The 18203-nt window shown below is 29.9% G+C and overlaps 1 protein-coding gene across 4 annotated transcripts in view; it reads left to right on the forward strand.

Moving 5' to 3' along the window:
* Positions 1 to 18203, forward strand: part of LOC129983991 (relaxin receptor 2-like) — a 359185-nt gene that overhangs the window by 95119 nt on the left and 245863 nt on the right. For 2 of the 4 annotated variants that reach the window (XM_056093730.1, XM_056093729.1), the window contains exon 1: positions 4518 to 4658. The exons of the other annotated variants lie outside the window; for them this stretch is intronic. The gene's annotated coding sequence lies outside the window, so the exon portion shown is untranslated. Of the gene's footprint in view, positions 1 to 4517; positions 4659 to 18203 lie in introns of those variants that run through there. 4 annotated transcript variants of the gene reach the window in all.

The following is an 18203-nucleotide window of genomic DNA, read 5'->3' on the forward strand; positions in this document are numbered from 1 at the left end:
TACTCATCTGTAAGTATATTCCATAAATTAATTTGGGAAAAAAGTAAAAAAAGATTTTTCTAAGTTTTGAAAATTTGATATCTTTAGGGGATAATTGCATTCCGGATTTGTACGGAATTTCAGAATTTCTTATTTACTTTTAAAAATCCGGATTTTATTTATTGAAGCTTATTATAATATTTATAATTAAAACATTTAACATATTTTCGAAGACCTATGTTCGGAATGAGGAGATTAAATTGTTAAAATTGTTTAAGGAAAACTGAATATTAAGTCTTAGGGTCAGAAATTTCTGCAAAACTCCATTGTCAAGTTTTAATGAAAAATTTGTTGAATCTTCCATCCATTACATGTTTCCAGAACTTCTTAAATTCTCATGAATTCTCTATCTTCCTGGTTTCTAATCTCTTTAAGTACTTGTTAATATGAATATTTCAATAGACATTTCTGATTATAATGGAGAATTAAAATGCTTAAGTGAAAAGCCTTGCCTCGATGAAATTTGAATTTTCATTTATTAGTTAATAAAAGTGTAAACACAGCAATTCCCAGAACCGGCTACCCTCACCAAAATTTAATAATTATTTAATAAATGGCTTGAAATGATGCAGTGAATAATTATTTCCAAAATTGGACCTTTTCTTTTATGAATGAAAATATTCATCTTTAGAAGATAGTTTAAACGAACGAATAAAATAGTAGAAACAATTTTTCTTTAAAATGATACTAATAATTGGTTCATTCGTAAAATATTACGATAAAAATATGTAAAGTTTAAAAGAATTTTCTCATTTTCAATGTCTATATAAGCTTTAAAATGAAAGCGCATATAGAAACCTTAAGCACTTAGTTATGCGCAAATTAGCTTATATATTCTCTGTTTCTCTAGATTAAAATGCTTTCATGGCCAATATTTTTAATGAAAAACTACTTTATATAAATCATTATAATATACAAAACTGATTTATCGTCTGAAACATTTAAAAAAAAATTAAAACTGGAATATCAGTTAAACCAAACGATTTTTGAAAAGAATGAGTTGCTGATTTTATGCATTTGCTATATTAATATTGGATGCTATAATATAATGTTATATTAATATATTAACATTTTGTTCCCAAATATTAAAGTAAGAAATGTTTTAATGAAACTTTTTGGACACTTAATTAAATAGTTAATTTTTCATCAATAACTAAACTAATTCAATTAATAATTGATGCTGCTATAAATTGCTAATCATCTGCTTCAAAATTTTTCTTTCAGTATTCCTTCAAAATTCTATAAATGTTATCCCACGACTGTTCTTGATCTAATTAATTTTGAAAAAATATTGAAATTAGGAAAAAGAAATGTAAGAAATGAAATTTAAATCACTGAAATGTAATTGTTTCCAACTTTAATTTCGGTTAAAAATTAATTTTATGAGATGACATTTTCTAAAGACAAGCGGGAAAACTTGAATATTTGAATTTAATTTTTGATTAAGTGAAATATTAATAATGAATTTCGCTTTTATGCAGAAGAGAAGGTATATTTATACAAATTAATTTTATTTTTATTATGCTATTATTATTAATTATTATTAAAGTCGCACCACTATCTAGCCTCGGATTATCTATTTTCTCCTTTCAAAATCCTCTTCATCTATTCAATTATTTATTAATTTTTGAAAGATTAATAAAATTTAAAGAAACAATTACTCGAAATAAAATAGGTTTAATTGAGAGTGTAAAATTTTGAAATTTAATATGATATACAAATATTTCTGACGGGATTATTTGTTTTGAAGTTACTACTTAAAAGTAATATTTCAGTTAATTTATGATTAATTGAAAAATTAATTACCTTTTGCACATCGAAAAGTGTTGAATTCTTTCGCATGTCATTAATACTAAAAATGCAATGTTTCGCTGAATTACGTCTAGTTTCTTAAAACGAAAAATACAAGACATATACCTAGATATGATTACATTCATTTATATTAATAATGAAAAGTAACCTTTTCTCATACATATACGGGATTATTATTAAAGTCCTTTAAACTGCAAATGACCATGGGAAGTAACGTGTACTTATATTAAAGTGACTATTTTAAATTTATTGATACAGGTTACAGTGTCCCTTTCGACGAAATAACGAAGTTATAAAAAATAAGGAAAAAAAAAGCAGATCTTCAAAAAGTCGAAATAGAGAAATATACATTGTACCATAATAAATGCTCTGGGAAATGTTTCATTAAAATTGATGGATATATCTTCGATTAAAATTATAAACTTTCCGTGACTTGATAAAGGGTTCGTCTAAAATTTAAAAATGAATTCTATGATATTGCCATTCAGTTCAACAAAATTAAGCAATGATGAAGTGCAATTTCAGCAGCGGAAAAAGAAAATAATAACAATGAGAAAAAAAAATCTGAAAAGTGCTTTTGGAGGAAGGGATATGAAGATACATTTTTCAATTTTTGTACGAACTTCTTTTTCAAGTCACAGAAACTTCATAATTTTAATTTCAAATATTTTTGCCATGTAATGTTTTCATATGTTTATATTTTGGTATAGCTTGCATTTTCTAACTGGACTTTTTGGCTGATTTAATGTATTTTTTAAAATTATTTTTTATAGCCATAATTTTTTCGCAGGCAGCCCTGCAATTCATTTTATTTTCATTCAGTCCTGCAAGTCATCATACTCATTTTATTTTCACGCCGTTTGGAATTTGAGGACTTAAAAGCATTTTACCGATCATCCCAAATAAAGTATCTTCTCATTGAAGTCTAGTCTTAAAATATATTATTTCGGATGAAATTATTACCCATTTTTCAAGACTGTTACTAAAGGCTCAAATATATCACATTTTTAATAATTAACCATTGCAGATTAAGGAGAAAAAAGTTGGAATATCTACATAAGAATTAAAAAAAAATAATAATTTTTTTATAGTCAATGTCAACTCAAGTTTATAGCAGGAGGAAAATTATAGATGACCACATTACTAGAGAACGACGAAGTAAGAAGATCTTGTTTGTGAATATTTAAGCGAACGTTCAGATTAGAGTAGTTTTATTTTTTCTGTAACTGTTTGCTCAGATTTTACTTTATCATCTGACGTTTCAAATTTATTATAATTAAGAAATAGTGTTTTGTTAAGAAGCAAGGAAAAAAATTGCTATGTCTCTATTTTTTTTAGAAGAGAAATATTGCTGTTGTGTTATTAACATTTTTTGAGAAAAACGACAATCTATAGAATAGTATAGCTGTTGGCGCAGAATAAGTATGATTGTTAATAATAAAGAAAAAAAAATTAGAAAATGTTGCAATTTGCTGAAAAGAAAATCAAAAAAAAAAAACAAATACGAAAAAGTTACCAATTTCTACAATTATTCCTCAGTCAAGATCTTTGATTTTGAAATATAATTTTTAACACAAGCAGTTAGTGCACTTTAAACTATTCATTTGCAAACATAATAAACAATGATTAAAATCTTGCAACATTCTTCAAATATATAATATTTATTATCTATCTCTTAAATATGTATCCATATGTAGAATATGTATAAGAAACATTTAATTTCTAAAAAACAAGCTGAGAAAAGTTGTAACTTTATACGAAACTTAAATATATACTAGCCGCTTTCGACGACTAGTTGTTCGCTCACCATATGAACAACATTAATTTATCAATGTCCATCCGCTTTGATGAAATGTTCTTATCATAACATATGAAACTGCCATTTTCAATTTCATTTGCAAAATAAACCTAGAGTATTCTTATTGGTTAGCTATGCAAGAATAGGACGAAACTAACTGGCGAAACTGATTCAGTTATTGAGGTTCGGAGCTTACTTTGTCACATGGCGGGTGAATGACAGAAAGTGATTATTGGTGACATATTTAGAAGTCAAGTCATGAATTTCAATATGAAATAATAATGATCAAAATCGGTCCACTGGTTTTGACTGGCGAACTTTATTTGAAACCTGAAGACTATAACTTTCAAGCCTTTTTATTTATTGCAATCGTTACTCCAGTTTAAATCCGCTGGATGAAAGCATATCAAAACTAATTAAGCGCTTATGAGTTTTGACAAACCCAATAACTCCTTCAGAAATATCTTATGGTCATCGCCTATTTTTGAAAGCCAAACCCAATAACCCTCGCCTTTCTGTTTCATCTCTTTCTATTTCTGCAGGCCGTAAATCGCCAGGGCGTTTTACTGGCTGAAGGAAGTGGCGACATTATTTCTCAAGTTTGTGGAAAGGGAAATTTAATTTGCTTGGTCAACTGAGAGAGTCTACAAATCAGGACGCAGGAGAGAAAAAAAATAAACAAAATGTCCTCGTCTTTAGCTCCCTGAGTTGTTTATCGTGTGTCTCTTGGCTATAAACTAATGAAGAGAGGTAATGTATTACCCTTATTTTCTCTGAACACGGCTCGCGTCATGGATCGGGCTGATTTTGGGCGAGTAATCGTATGCCAGGGAGATATTGCAAATTAGTAATTTGGTGGGAAGCGTGTGAGATGGTTGATGGGCTGACGAGTGATTCAAAAAGAGTGAAAGGAAAATTTTGTACACATTTTTTCACAAATTGAATTCCCGCAGCACATTCTGGATGTGAGGGAGTTATGAAAAGGATATTCAAATGATTTTTTTCCCAGGTATGATAAATATTTTCCTTTAAAATTAGTCTGATTCAATTTTTCAGATATGATTAATAAATTTTTTGATTAATGTTTCATTATTTAAATTCACACCTAAAATTTCTTGTTCGATAATTTTAGTGATATGATACGAAACAAACTTTCAGTTCCCCCGGATAAATTAATAGATTATTTAATACTAATCGTTTTCCTATTTGAGCTGGTTCTTTACGTTTCTTGTGCGATAATTTTAGCAATATGATGGGAAAAATTTTTCAGTTCCCCCGGATAAATTAATAGATTATTTAATACTAATCGTTTTCCTATTTGAGCTGGTTCTTTACGTTTCTTGTGCGATAATTTTAGCAATATGATGAGAAGAATTTTTCAGTTCCCCCGGATAAATTAATAGATTATTTAATACTAATCGTTTTCCTATTTGAGCTGGTTCTTTACGTTTCTTGTGCGATAATTTTAGCAATATGATGAGAAAAAATTTTCAGTTGTCCCGGATTAATTAATAGATTATTTAATAATAATCGTTTTCCTATTTGAGTTGGTTCGTTATGTTTCTTGTTCGATAATTTTAGCAATATGATAAGAAGAAATTTTCAGTTGTCCCGGATAAATTAATAGATTGTTTAATAATAATCGTTTTCCTATTCCAGCTGGATCTTTACTTTTCTTGTGCGATAATTTTAGCAATATGATGAGCAAAAATTTTCAGTTTTCCCGGATAAATTAATAGATGATTTAATAATAATCGTTTTTTCTATTTGAGCTGTTTCTTTAAGTTTCTTGTGAGATAATTTTTAGAAATATGAGTAGAATCAATTTTTGCAGCAGTTTTGGCTATAAATAATAACTGATTTAATAATATTTTCCCATTTGAAATGGTGCTTTATGATTCTTATTCGATAATTTTAGAAGTACGAGCAGAATGAAATCCAGTCATTTCATAATTAAGATATGAATAAATAATCGTTTGCATATTTGAGCTGATGCTTTACGTTCCGTGTTCGATTATTTTAGAATTTGAATAGTATTTAATATTTATATATATTCTGTAGGCAATAAAATATTTTAAAATCAAAATTTTATTATAATTTCACTGAAAAATTCGATATGTTCATTCAATAACGTTTAAGTTTTGAGTAGATGATAACGTTGAGTAGTCGATTATTGGCGGAAATATTAAATTATTTTTTATTTAATATTCCTAATTTCTGTATAATTTATTTTATTAAACTGTTTGAATTTTGATTCTCAATTCCTTTTTCAAGATGCAGCATTGATTTATATAATTTCTTAATTCACGTTTTCATTGATGTTTTAGATATTTAAATGTCATTTTCTCCAATTCTAATTTTTCTTACGGAAAATTAAAAATTTAATGTATTTTTTTCAATTTTGGTATAATAATTTCTCAATATAATTTGTAATTTTTTGAAGTTGATAATAAAGAATATGTTGATTTTTAAAAAGTTCGTTGAATTCTTCATAATGCGAAAATACATTTAATTTAAGACTAAATTCAATCATTCTTATTTCTTCACGCAGGAACTAGAAAGTACATTTCTTATCTGAAAACCTTTGAAAAGCAATTTCGTAAACTTCTAAACTAAAAGTGTTTGATTTCTGATGTATTTCCTTTTAACAAAAATAATCGTATTTCTTCCGATTTTCAAAATACTTTAGATTTTTAACTGAGCTATTTTATAAATTTTTAAGAAACGAGCTAAGAGACAATTACTAAAATATGAAGAACTCAAATGCTTTAAATTTTGCTTTTGATCACAATCTTTTAAAGGAATTGTTTTATTAGATTCGTGGTAATTCTTTTTTATTTTTTGTATACAAAATTTTCAAAAAGAAAGAATTTTCAAAGCAAAGAAAACAAGTATTTTCAAAGAAGAAATTTACATGTCTGTCTGTGAACATGATAACTCAAAAAACGCGTTGAGCTAAACGGATGAAATTTGGTATATGAACTAAGCACTAAATTTGCAGACTACTATATGAATGGAATTCATTCTTATGAAACTTTCATTTGTAAGTGATTACATACAAAACACAATGAAATATAGAGATAAATTTGGTTACAGTTTTAAAGTGTGTAATGTGCGTATTTATTTGCATAAAACAAGTGCATTGGGTAACGGGTTGTCCATCAGTCAATCTGTACATTTCCATTGATGCAAATACGATAATTCAAATATGCAACGACATAGAAAAATAAAATTTGATATTTGATTTTATTACTAAAACTGCTGTTCTATGCTAAAATTTAGATTCAATCGGTCGACAAAAAGGTGTCCAAAAAGCAAACTCAGTTTTCTTCGCTATACTATAAAGCAGAAAGCGTTGAGAATCTGAACATATAAATATGAGCACTCGTGGCGTTCGCAGCTTTGATTTAACAACTTCAGTAAAATTCAGATTTCTTTTCAGAATCCAGCACATGAGTGTTTTGTGTTTCGTTCTATTGAGATGAAAAAAAAAGTACGAGTTTTGACCTCCTATTTATGAACGATGTAGTTGTAGCCAAACGCCGGCGTCCTTTCATAGGGGTAGCGTATCTTCCCCGTGATCCGGTCGTTCCGGGTTCGAATCCCGGTTCGGGCATGGTTGTTCTTCATCTATGTTCTATCTGTGAGGTGTGTGAATGTGCCCGCCCCCGGTAAAAAGGGGTTGTGAAAGCGAATGTGTGAGTTTCATCTTCATATGAGCTAGAAGTCAGACTTCTGCCCTCGGGTGCTCAGGGGTCTTTGCCCTCAGAAGCTACTGCACCCCACTTTCCGTGATAACGCGGACACGACATCATCATCAGTTATAACCAAAATTTGACATATAATTACAGTCTTAGTCACACGATATCATACAAAATCGTTTATTTATTGTTATTGGTTATGGAGTTTACATGTATGCGAATGTATAGACCGAGACATGATCAACTCTTTCGCTGATTTGGTTCAAAATTTGACAGATTTAGTTTAGTTATATTAGCGCCCCATTTGAAAGCTACACTAGGGCTATTTTGGGACTGACGTCGTAATTTTGAACCGCGGTCAGATGACGAGGACGACTTCTGAGCGGGTAGCCCCCTTTCCACACCACACCACAACAACGGGAGGACGTTTGACCCGGACTGATTTAACGTGCACCAGACCCGCTTACACGACAGTTCGGTGGAATTGGGTCACGAATCTGAAACCCTCCGGTTCCGAATACAGAATTTGACAGAATCTGTATTTTTAATCATTAAATTATATAAGAATTTCATTTATCAAGATCTTAACGTTTCGGATTTATCGTCTTCACTTGAATTGAGACAGATAAACAATCTTTGTGATTTCGCTGAAAATTTCGCAGAAATCTATAAATTTGCTATAGAGACCCTATATCAAATTTCATGCGTTTAATTCAAACTGCATTTGAGTCACAGACAGATAGACATACATAATTCCAAATATGTGTTATGTGTTTTTTGGTTTCAGGGAGATCTAAAACGTGGATTTACATCAAAATTTTTAAATCGGAATTTTTCGACGATTATAATACTGTATCTTCATTTATGAAAAATTCAATTCAATTATGAATATAGAAATATAATTCAATTCTGTTTTTTAAAACATTAGATTAATGGACAACAACATTCTATTGCAAATTAATACATTTTAGAATTTTGTTTCAGTTAACTGATATTAAATTTCATTTACCGTTTGTTGCACTTAGACTGGTATTCTTTCTAACTGACAGGAGCTTCGGAAAATAAACAGAGAAATCTCGCCGTAATCCTTTATGTAAATATGGCAAAGTGTCCTTTTTCGAACACTACCTTTTATCAAGTCCTTTAAGAATGACACTTTGACAGATAAGAATCCACATTTTTTGTTAGTGTTTGAAGAGCATTTATTTTTCTTCAAATCCTGCGAATAAGTTTATAATTTTATTAAAGATAATTGAAATTTTTTTTTAAATCATTAGCATTGAACAAAATCGAGATTTTTTCATTTATAAAGCTTAACAAAATTTGCATTTTTTTAACTGCAACCACTTTTTTTTTGGATTCATTATTATTTTAAAGATTTTTTTTGGATCACTCATTTGCAAAAAGGCTAACTTTTTGCAGTGCTCATTTACTTCTGATTTACATATTCAAAATAATTGGCAAAATCAAGTTTGTAGCTTCAGTCATTGTATGAAATTTGAAAACATAATTAATAATAAAACCTCTGGACACCTGTATATGTCATTATTAATCATCGCCCTCCACTCTCCATTTTCGAATAAACTATCAAAACAGAACCAAAAAGAATACTTTTCTGTAAATGCTCTGCTCTCGGTAGAATTAAATTAATATTCGTTTCAATAAATATTCATACTATTTCAAGAAGTTATTTATAACTGAAAGAATGAGCTAGTTTAATTAAAAATATTCCTATTTTTATTTCTTATTAAATATCTTATGGTGCCTTTTAACTCCATATAAAAAACTTGCAAAAAAGGAAGTATATTTCCCCTTATGATTTATTACTAACTTTTTTTGCGAATAAATTTTGTTTTTTAATGGCACTGATTTGAGATAAATAGTAGATAAGCGATATTGTTATTAATTTTTTCTTATACGAAGTATAAAGAAAGTATTGAAATCGTCAAGAAATTTGAATTCAAACTTTTGAAGAATCTCTACGTTTCAAAGCAAAATATTTTTTTAAAAAAGATTATGTTTGTCATGATGATAACTGCCAGCGTCCTGGCGTAGGGTTAGCACATCTTCCCCGTGATCTGAGTGTCCCTGGTTCGGGCATGGTTGTTCTTCCTCTGTTTTCCATCTGTGAGGTGTGCAAATGTGCCCCCCCCCCCTCCTTGCAAAAAGGAGTTGTGCAAGCGAATGTGATGCACGAAGTAACTAATTCGTATTCTTGGTCTTAGTTGGCGCTACTCAGCTAACAAGAGACGCTCACTCGGCTTAAATCGCTGACAAATAACTGTAAACGGACTGAAGTAAAGTGCCATAAGACACAACAACATCATAATAACTCAAGAATACTTTGTACTAGACAAATTAAATTTGGTATGTAATTGAAATCCAGTTGTAAGAAGTCTGTTTGTATTGCCTTGTAAAATGAAAATAATTGCTATTAAACTCAATGTGTAATTTAATTTTCTGCATAGATTTATAAAAAATTGTTTATTACATTTTCAACCAAATCCATCAGGGTATTAACAGTTTGTCTGTATTCTTTTGTATATTTTTAAACATGGTACTCAAAAATGCAAAAACTTAAAAAAAAAAGAAAAAGAAATTTTGTAAGTTATCTTTCAAATTTTGATTTTAATCTATCGAAGAAATTGGCATCCAAAATATATATTTGGTTTCCTTTGAATTGAAAGAAAAACTTTCATGCGAGTTCGCACTCATATTCGAAGTCCAAAATATTCGAAGCACTCATATTCGAAGTACAGGGATGAGGAGTAGCACTTTTATTAGAATATGTGGGAGGAAAACACCCCCGCTGGCTTTCTATGAAATGAGGACTTGATCATTCTAGAAAATTATTAGCTGAGTTTATTTAAATCTTCTATCGCATTTTATTAATTCTAACTGAATGAATAAATTTTAAAAAAAATACAAGAGTTTTTTCAGCATAAAAACGTAAATAATGAGTAATTAAATATTTTATTTATAACTTTATTCACAGAAAAAATCATAAATTAAAAGAATTCCTGTTTATAATCGGAAACAATTCTGGATAAGAAGTACGGATAAAAAATAAGCGAATGAATATTGAAAATATTTGTCGAAATCCTACGAGTTTTCAGATGCTGCAGTGAATTTCACATGTTTAGTAAAACAAGAATTTATTTCAAAGGTTTCCTCCATCAAAGACCATTTTCTGAAGAACATTTTGCTTGATCGTTGATCTGAAAATCCATTTGATCTCTTGAGATAATTGAATTTTTGGAACCATGAAATTTCTGAGAAAGGTCAAATAAGGAATTATTGTATTCGTAATTCAATTATTAATAAATCAAGAAAGTAACAACGGTTACTGTGACCATTATTAATCTCTGAAAATATTCATTATTTAAGGCAACACTTTTGCTGATTACCATCTAAAGTGAGAAAATGTTTATCTTTCGATATAAAAGGTTGTTTGAATTCAAAAATTAGAGATAAATCCCTCTTCATGTAAAGACAAAATACAAAACGCCTACACGAAAACGTCCTACGCACGAATTGAGAAACAGAAGCAAGACTGTTTTCCTCGGCTTTTGGTATTTCGAAAATTTTACATTAGAAAATGTTTGCAGTTGCAGACGATAATAAAATAAAACTGAAAAAAAAATCTGAGGAGTAAAATATTTTTTGTGAAGAAAGAAAAAGAAGGATTCAGAGAATTTTGTCAAATTTAAAAGATAAAAAAGTAAATATTAGCAATTTAACCCAGGCTCAAAATACTTTAAATACATTTTGTTAATAGTTAAAAAATTGAAATTTAAATAAAATGGGAGAAAATGGATGTTGAATTAACAATGAACAATAAAAATATGATAATAATCATATTCATAATTTTTCATTATAAAATTTAATTTTATTGGATTTTTTTTCTAGCTTGAATAGATTCAAATTTCCATCTACCCAGTTTAAACAAGTCACCCTTTTTTATACTTAAACTTTTCCATAACTGATTTTTGATTTATTTTTAAAAGAAGATTTGAAAGCTTTTTATGTTGATTAAATTACTTATTAGCAAAAGATTTCTCGACTGGATTTATCGGATTAAGAAATCATAAATTCAATAAAAACAATTTAAGACATTATTTTTATTAGCTAAATAAAAAACACACATTTTTATTTGTTTTATGTCTAGTATTTAATTCAATTATTATTATAAATATCATGGTATCTTGAAATAAATTTATTTTTTATCAAATAATAGAAATTTATGGAACAAAATTTAATAATTTAATTAATTCGTTATTTAATTGATAATTAACTCTCAAAAATATGATTATAGTGTAATGCCATCGGAAAACCACATGAATATAAATTTTCAAGACTTTAAGTGTAATAAGAAGTGAATTTCAAAACTTATTAAGAACTTACGTCTTTATAATATGAAAAGAGTTTTTTTATATAAAAACAAAAGATGATTATAGAAATAATAATTAGAGATAAATTAACAAATGAATTTTTTTAGCTCAAATAGATTAAAATTGATATATCTTGAAAGTTGAACTGCGATAATATAGTTGTAAGATCTGGGTTTTGTTGCTGCGGTTCATAAATATAAAAGAAATTAAAGCGATTTTTTTACCTTTTTGGGAGGAAATAAAAGAAAAGAAAAAAAAGAAGAAATGACACTAAATTAAAAATATCATTCTCGGATTCATGCATCCTATTCTTAAAACAAATTACAAATAATAAAATAATAGGAGAATTCAAACCAGCGGGAGTGTTCTGCCCAAAACTTTCTCACATAGTCTGTAATAAAAATGCTACCCCAAAGAATGCCTTGTATTACATTGGTGTACAATAATTACGAAATACTTACCTTTGGCGTGAATTTAGCATTTTTACTGAACCTATCACGCCATGCTTGGCGAGATTTTTTTGGCTATTAATCCCTGCCATTCGGTTACTAGTATCCAAAAAATCGAATTTGATGAATCGTTTTAGATGAGTGTTACTTAACCAACTGAAACAAAAATTTGGCACAAAATTACACTTACACTTTAAATAATAGCGTCTTAGAACTATCACGTTTACACGTTTCTGAAAATTCAGACCGACAGATGGTCAACCACTTTATTGGAATTGGCTCAAACTTTGTCAAGAATATATATTATAGACATCAAATCTGTGAACCGAAATTTATCTATCTCATTTCATTTTAAAATTATCGTGTTAACTTATATTCGAATAGATGGATAGACAGACGTCCTCGGATTTTGCTCCCTATTTTATTGAAATCTTCAAATTTGGTATAAGAATCGTATACCAAATTTCATCCATCAGGCTCAAAGCGTTTATCAGTTATCTTTATCACTGACAGATAAATGGACATTTTCCAAAACTGTGTTTTTTGAACTCTTGTAAGTCTAAAACGTGGAGATTCGGTAAAATCTCGAGTTCGATTTTTCGGACGATTACAATAATTTATCTATACTTCGTATATGAGAAAATAAAAGTACCCTTTTTTTATTTTGTTTAAAGGTATTGAGGATCCAATTTTGAAAACTATTTTGTTTAATTTTACAATAGAAAATTTTAAGATGTCATTTTTTTTTACTTTAAAGCGTATTTTTTAAGAATATCTAATTTTTAAGGAAAAACAAATTTACTTCTCCTTTTTTTATTCAAATTACTTCTTTATCACATGCATATTAAAAATGTTTATGAGGTTCAAATATGGTAATATTTCCTTTATATCGCTATAAAATAATAAAATTAAAAAAATGACTGCTTTCTGGAATTTTTGCTGTAAAGCTAAGTACGGTTTTACAATGTGAATTGATTAAACTCAGTCCAAAGCGGAAACCACGTTAAGAAACTTACAGATATGCAAAATCTAAAGTTTATGATAAAGATGTATATAATTTCTCTTTAATAAAATTCGCTGAATTTTACAAGGCTCCTCAAGTGCCCGATCCATTTTCCATCGTTTGAAACGGATGCAATTCAGCGAACAGAAAATGGTATTAAACAAATAACTATTAACTTTTAATTTTCTCTTCTCAAAAAAAAAATGAGCCGTTAAGTGTAAACAAATAAGCTAAAGACTCGAAAAGACATTCTTCGCTTCGTCGTAAAAATGCGAAAAGCGAAAACGCGCTTTACGATAGAAAAATTAAAGAGAAAAATTTAAAAAAACGTGTATAAGGCAAAGGATAAAAGAAATGCTGAGTTATCAACTAAGGGCTTACTGGAATTATTTAGAAGGCAAATTCTACTTTTTACGAAATAAAGATTTTACAATGTTTCTTAATTTTATTTTCGATGGATATATAGTTTTTTTTAATGGCTAGTTTCTTTTTATGTGGAAGTACAGTTTCAGTAGAAGCTTTTATGAGGGTAATGGATTGTTGATGAAAAAGAAATCGTTACTGATGTTTTTCAGGCAAACAATTTGTTTAAAAGGGAGACAATTAAAAGTTTTTAAAATATTTGTATTCATATGCATCTCTTAAAAAGAATCATTTATAAAGTTTCATAAACTCTTTGTTGCCAAACTTCTTTTTTTTTATAAATATTTGATTGCCAATGTAGGAATAAATAACAATTTCGATAGCGCAACGCGCGAAACGATCATCCTCGCAAAATACGGTAATCGCCAAATTATTCATAAAGAATTCTAACTTCCCCTTATAATATATGTTTTATTGAATATTCGAGATGTATACTTTGCTCGTTAACTAGGTTCATATTAATGGAAGGAAGAAAGAGATACTTTAGTTATAATATCATCCCGTTTTAAAAGGCCACCATGCATTTTTTGGGAATGAATCTCATTGTTTTGAACCAAAGAGAGATAAAGATTACGATAACTTAGCCGGAAATTCCTTCTTTAATCTTTCTTATCTTCTTTTTCTCTGGGAAGAACATTTAGCCCCGCGGTATTTAGTGTCCAACAGGTCCGTTTACAAGGCGATTCTTCGGTAAAATGGAATTGCAAACCTGGAGTTCTCTATGCTGAAAGTCCGAAACCTAGTAAACATGCTATCACGGTTCTGAAAGGAAGGAACAATCTTATTTCTTAATATAAAGCTTTCTAAGTTCTTTTTTACATATGAGCCCAATAAAAATTACCGTGGCATTTTGTATATAAATACCATACGGATTTTCAGTACGTTTGTGACTTGAACTTTCAGAAAATCTATAAATCTTTTACCGAGACAACATGACTTGAATTTACGTTTAGAATATCGAAGATGAGAAGTAGTATGTTATCAGAGTCTGCATTTCTTGATTAAATTAGTAGGAGGGGCTCCCTTGAAACTCTCTCTCATACTACCAAATAAATGTAATTTTATATTATTATCCGAATGCTTTTGGTGAATAGTAAGTAACAAAGATCTTATATGGGTGTCATATTTGGGGATGAATTGCTGAGATGTGGTTAATACACAAGTATTTGAAAACCGAATATGTATTTTGGGCACCTAACCGATTGAATAATCTGATAGAGAACAACATTAGTAGTCACAAACTAAACTCTAAATTTCATATAAATAATTCTATAATCTATTCATTAATTAATTTAATAAATCTATTATCATTAATTAATTTAATATATCTACCTATTAATAAATCTATTCATTAAAATAACAGCTTTTTTATATTATCGTGTTTTTATATTTATGAAAGCGTTGACCGATAGATGGTCAATTCAATGATGGATTTGATTCTAACTTTTATACGTTTCTACATTTTAAATAACTTGGGTACAAAAGGTTATCGGCTAGGGATAATTTGGTTGGTCGAGCGTTGGTTTCGCGTCCCTTGGGTTGAGAGTTCGAACCCCGCCGCTCGAAGACTCCCCGCATGTTTGGTGACTGGCGCGCGTATAAATCTATTGTGGTCACAAAGTCCTCCATGTTGAGAGTAATACCACTGGGGGTACTGGATCAGGGGTGATCGTTCTTTGATTCAGTTCTAAATTGCAATTTGTGGATGAGTATATGAAATGAACTCTAGCTAAGTCGGCCATAGCTAAGTCGGCCCTAGATAGCGTTACTGTAAAAACAAGAGTCGCACCCTTGGCTTAAAACCGCAATTGACTTCTTAAAGTAAGTGGGGGTTTGTCTATGACAAGTGCCATTAGAAACAACAACAATGCGTTATCTATCTACTCTTTATATATTTCCAGTTATAAAGTTACAAATATTTGTACAAACAGGCAAGTGGACTTCCTTCGGATAGATTTCGTTCAAAGTTTGATAGAAATCTATAAATTCAATATAAAATCTGTGTATTGGAATATCAGCCGTTTTGTTCAAAGCGTTTTTGAACTATCGTATTGACAGACATAAGTCCAAAAACGTGTTTCTCAAATTCGAGAAGTTCAGAAACGTAGAGATTCGTAAAAATCTCGGATTCGAATTTTTTGATAAATTAATACTTTCTCTTTTTATATTTCGTATAGAAGAAAGTAAAAGCTTTAAAGGAACTTAGAACTTTTGTTCGAAATATTATTGCATGACAATAATTTGGGTTCTAACGTCAAACGTTATTTTCAATTTTCAATTGGTTCTTAATTATATGGTCGGGGTAACGGAAACAAAACAATTGGATTTAATATGATCGCAACGCGCTTGTGTGCAAATCAAATACTTAAAAATATAAAAAGTATTGTAGCAAAATATAATATTTTTTTCAGAATTTATTAAATTAGGAGAAAAATTTGTACTAATATAAAACTGGAATCATCAAAGGCAGTTTTTGAATTTTCAAAAAATCCAAAAATGGTGTTTGGACAGTAATATGTTTCGAACTTATTGAAGAAAAAATTTAATTTAAAAAATAATTCTTAATTAAAAATATCATGAAAATTCTCTTTTTAATATATACTTATTTTCTCATCAGAAATTACGTGACAAATTCGATCAGAAATTTTCGCTGTAGAATATTTTGAACGAAATGTTCGCCATTTTTATCACATGACACAATATTGTTACGAACCTGTGATGCGGCTTTCCAGTATAGTTGGTTCCATGGGAGGTCCCAGAGCTTGGCGACGAATTTGGCGACTTATACCCGAAACATCGAGAATTTTCCCGATCCGTCCAGTAGGAACGGAGATTCGCCTCGAACGTTCCTGATTGGTTGAGAGGCTTCTAGCCCCGCCTCCTGAGACCTATAAAAGGAAGCAGCCGCAGCTGCCGGGTAGTTGCGAACCAGTGGAGTCGAAGAGTAGTCGGAAGCGAAAGAGTAGTCGTTGTGGTGGACCAGTGGAGTCGTCGTCATAGTCGGAACCGACGGTGAAGAACTGGCCTTCCAGTATACCAGAGATAAGCGGAGCAGCGACGGAGTGAATGTAGTGCTGAATTAAGCTGTGTGCTACTGTCTGCAGTAGAATCTGTTGTATGTTGCACGTATCGGCTGAAGATAATCGTCTTCTGTGCTGTATATAGTTGTCGTCTTTGTGCTGTCCTGTGTGTCTTCGTGTAAATAAACGTCGTTGTTTTATTTTCTGCCGCCTGGTGATTGAGCGTTCTTCACACCATATAACCCCCACTATCCAAACAAACCCCGGAAATTTCGTAACAATATATATATATATATATAATTTGCCATTTAATATATATATTATTCCCTATAAAATGTTACAATAAGCAATCAAATTGAAGACGTCAATACTTATTTTGGAATGCAAATATGACAAACGTTACGTATAGTAATAAAAGTATTCAAAAAACAAAACGTAGGGGAAAAAAAGATGTAAAGTTAAACCAGCGATAGTGGTTCACCCCAAACTTTCTCGCATACTCTCTAATAAAGGACTATAACAGAGAATTCTTACTTGGCATTCGCATTTAATAGTTACGAAAAGTTAACCCTTGGCGTGAATTCAGCATTTTTACTGAATCCGTCGTGTCATACTTGGCGAGTGTTTTGGCGATTAAATCCTGATCTGCGGTTAATAGCATCCGAAAATCGAATCTGCGTTGTAGATTCGTTTTTCCTAATCGATTAATTCAAAAATTCGTTAAAATGTTGCCCATATAGTCAAAAAATACCATATCAAATTTAATATATTTAACTCATTGTGGTTTTGAGTTTTCGCTATTATGTATTTCTGAAAATATAGACAGATAGACGGTCAGCCTGTTGTTGGATTTGGCTCAAAATTTGACAGATGTCTACATTATAGATGCTAATGTGTGTACCGAACTTCATCCATCTAGATTTCTTCCATAGTTATCATGTTAACCTATATTCGAACAGCCAGACAGATAAAGTTCCTTTGAACGGATTCTGCTCAAAGAATTTTTGAGTGGGATTTATCACAGACAGATGTACATTTTCCAAAAATGTGTTTTTCTAACTCGAGGGAGATCTAAAATGTAGAGATTCGTTCAAAATCTCGGGTGCGGATTTCTGATGATTACTATACTTACTCGCATACTACGTATACAAGAAAGTTAAAAAAAAAAAAAACCGTCTGCATTTCATATATATGTTACAAAATATTTTCAATCCTTATACGAGCTATCCTTATACGAAAACAATACTTTATAACTCATTTATCATGGGAATGCTAAATTTACCGCCGCGTTAATTAGCATTGAAAATTGTAAGCAATTAATTAGAGGCGCCCGAAATCGGTCGATTTTGCGCCATACCAGGGCAAATTAATTGCCATTTGGCTGAAAATGGACTCACCTCTTTAAACATTCTGTAACTGCTTTGAAGTATCGAGTGAAGCAGAGGGATTTAGGCTTTTATCTAACTGAAATGAAGTGAATTCAAATAGTTAGCGGAATTAGATTAAGCTCGAAACACCTCAACGTTGTTAATTGATTTGTGAATTTATTTTGTTGTGGTTTATGTGG

This window comes from Argiope bruennichi, chromosome 9, assembly GCF_947563725.1.
Source record: "Argiope bruennichi chromosome 9, qqArgBrue1.1, whole genome shotgun sequence".
NCBI lineage: Eukaryota > Metazoa > Arthropoda > Arachnida > Araneae > Araneidae > Argiope > Argiope bruennichi.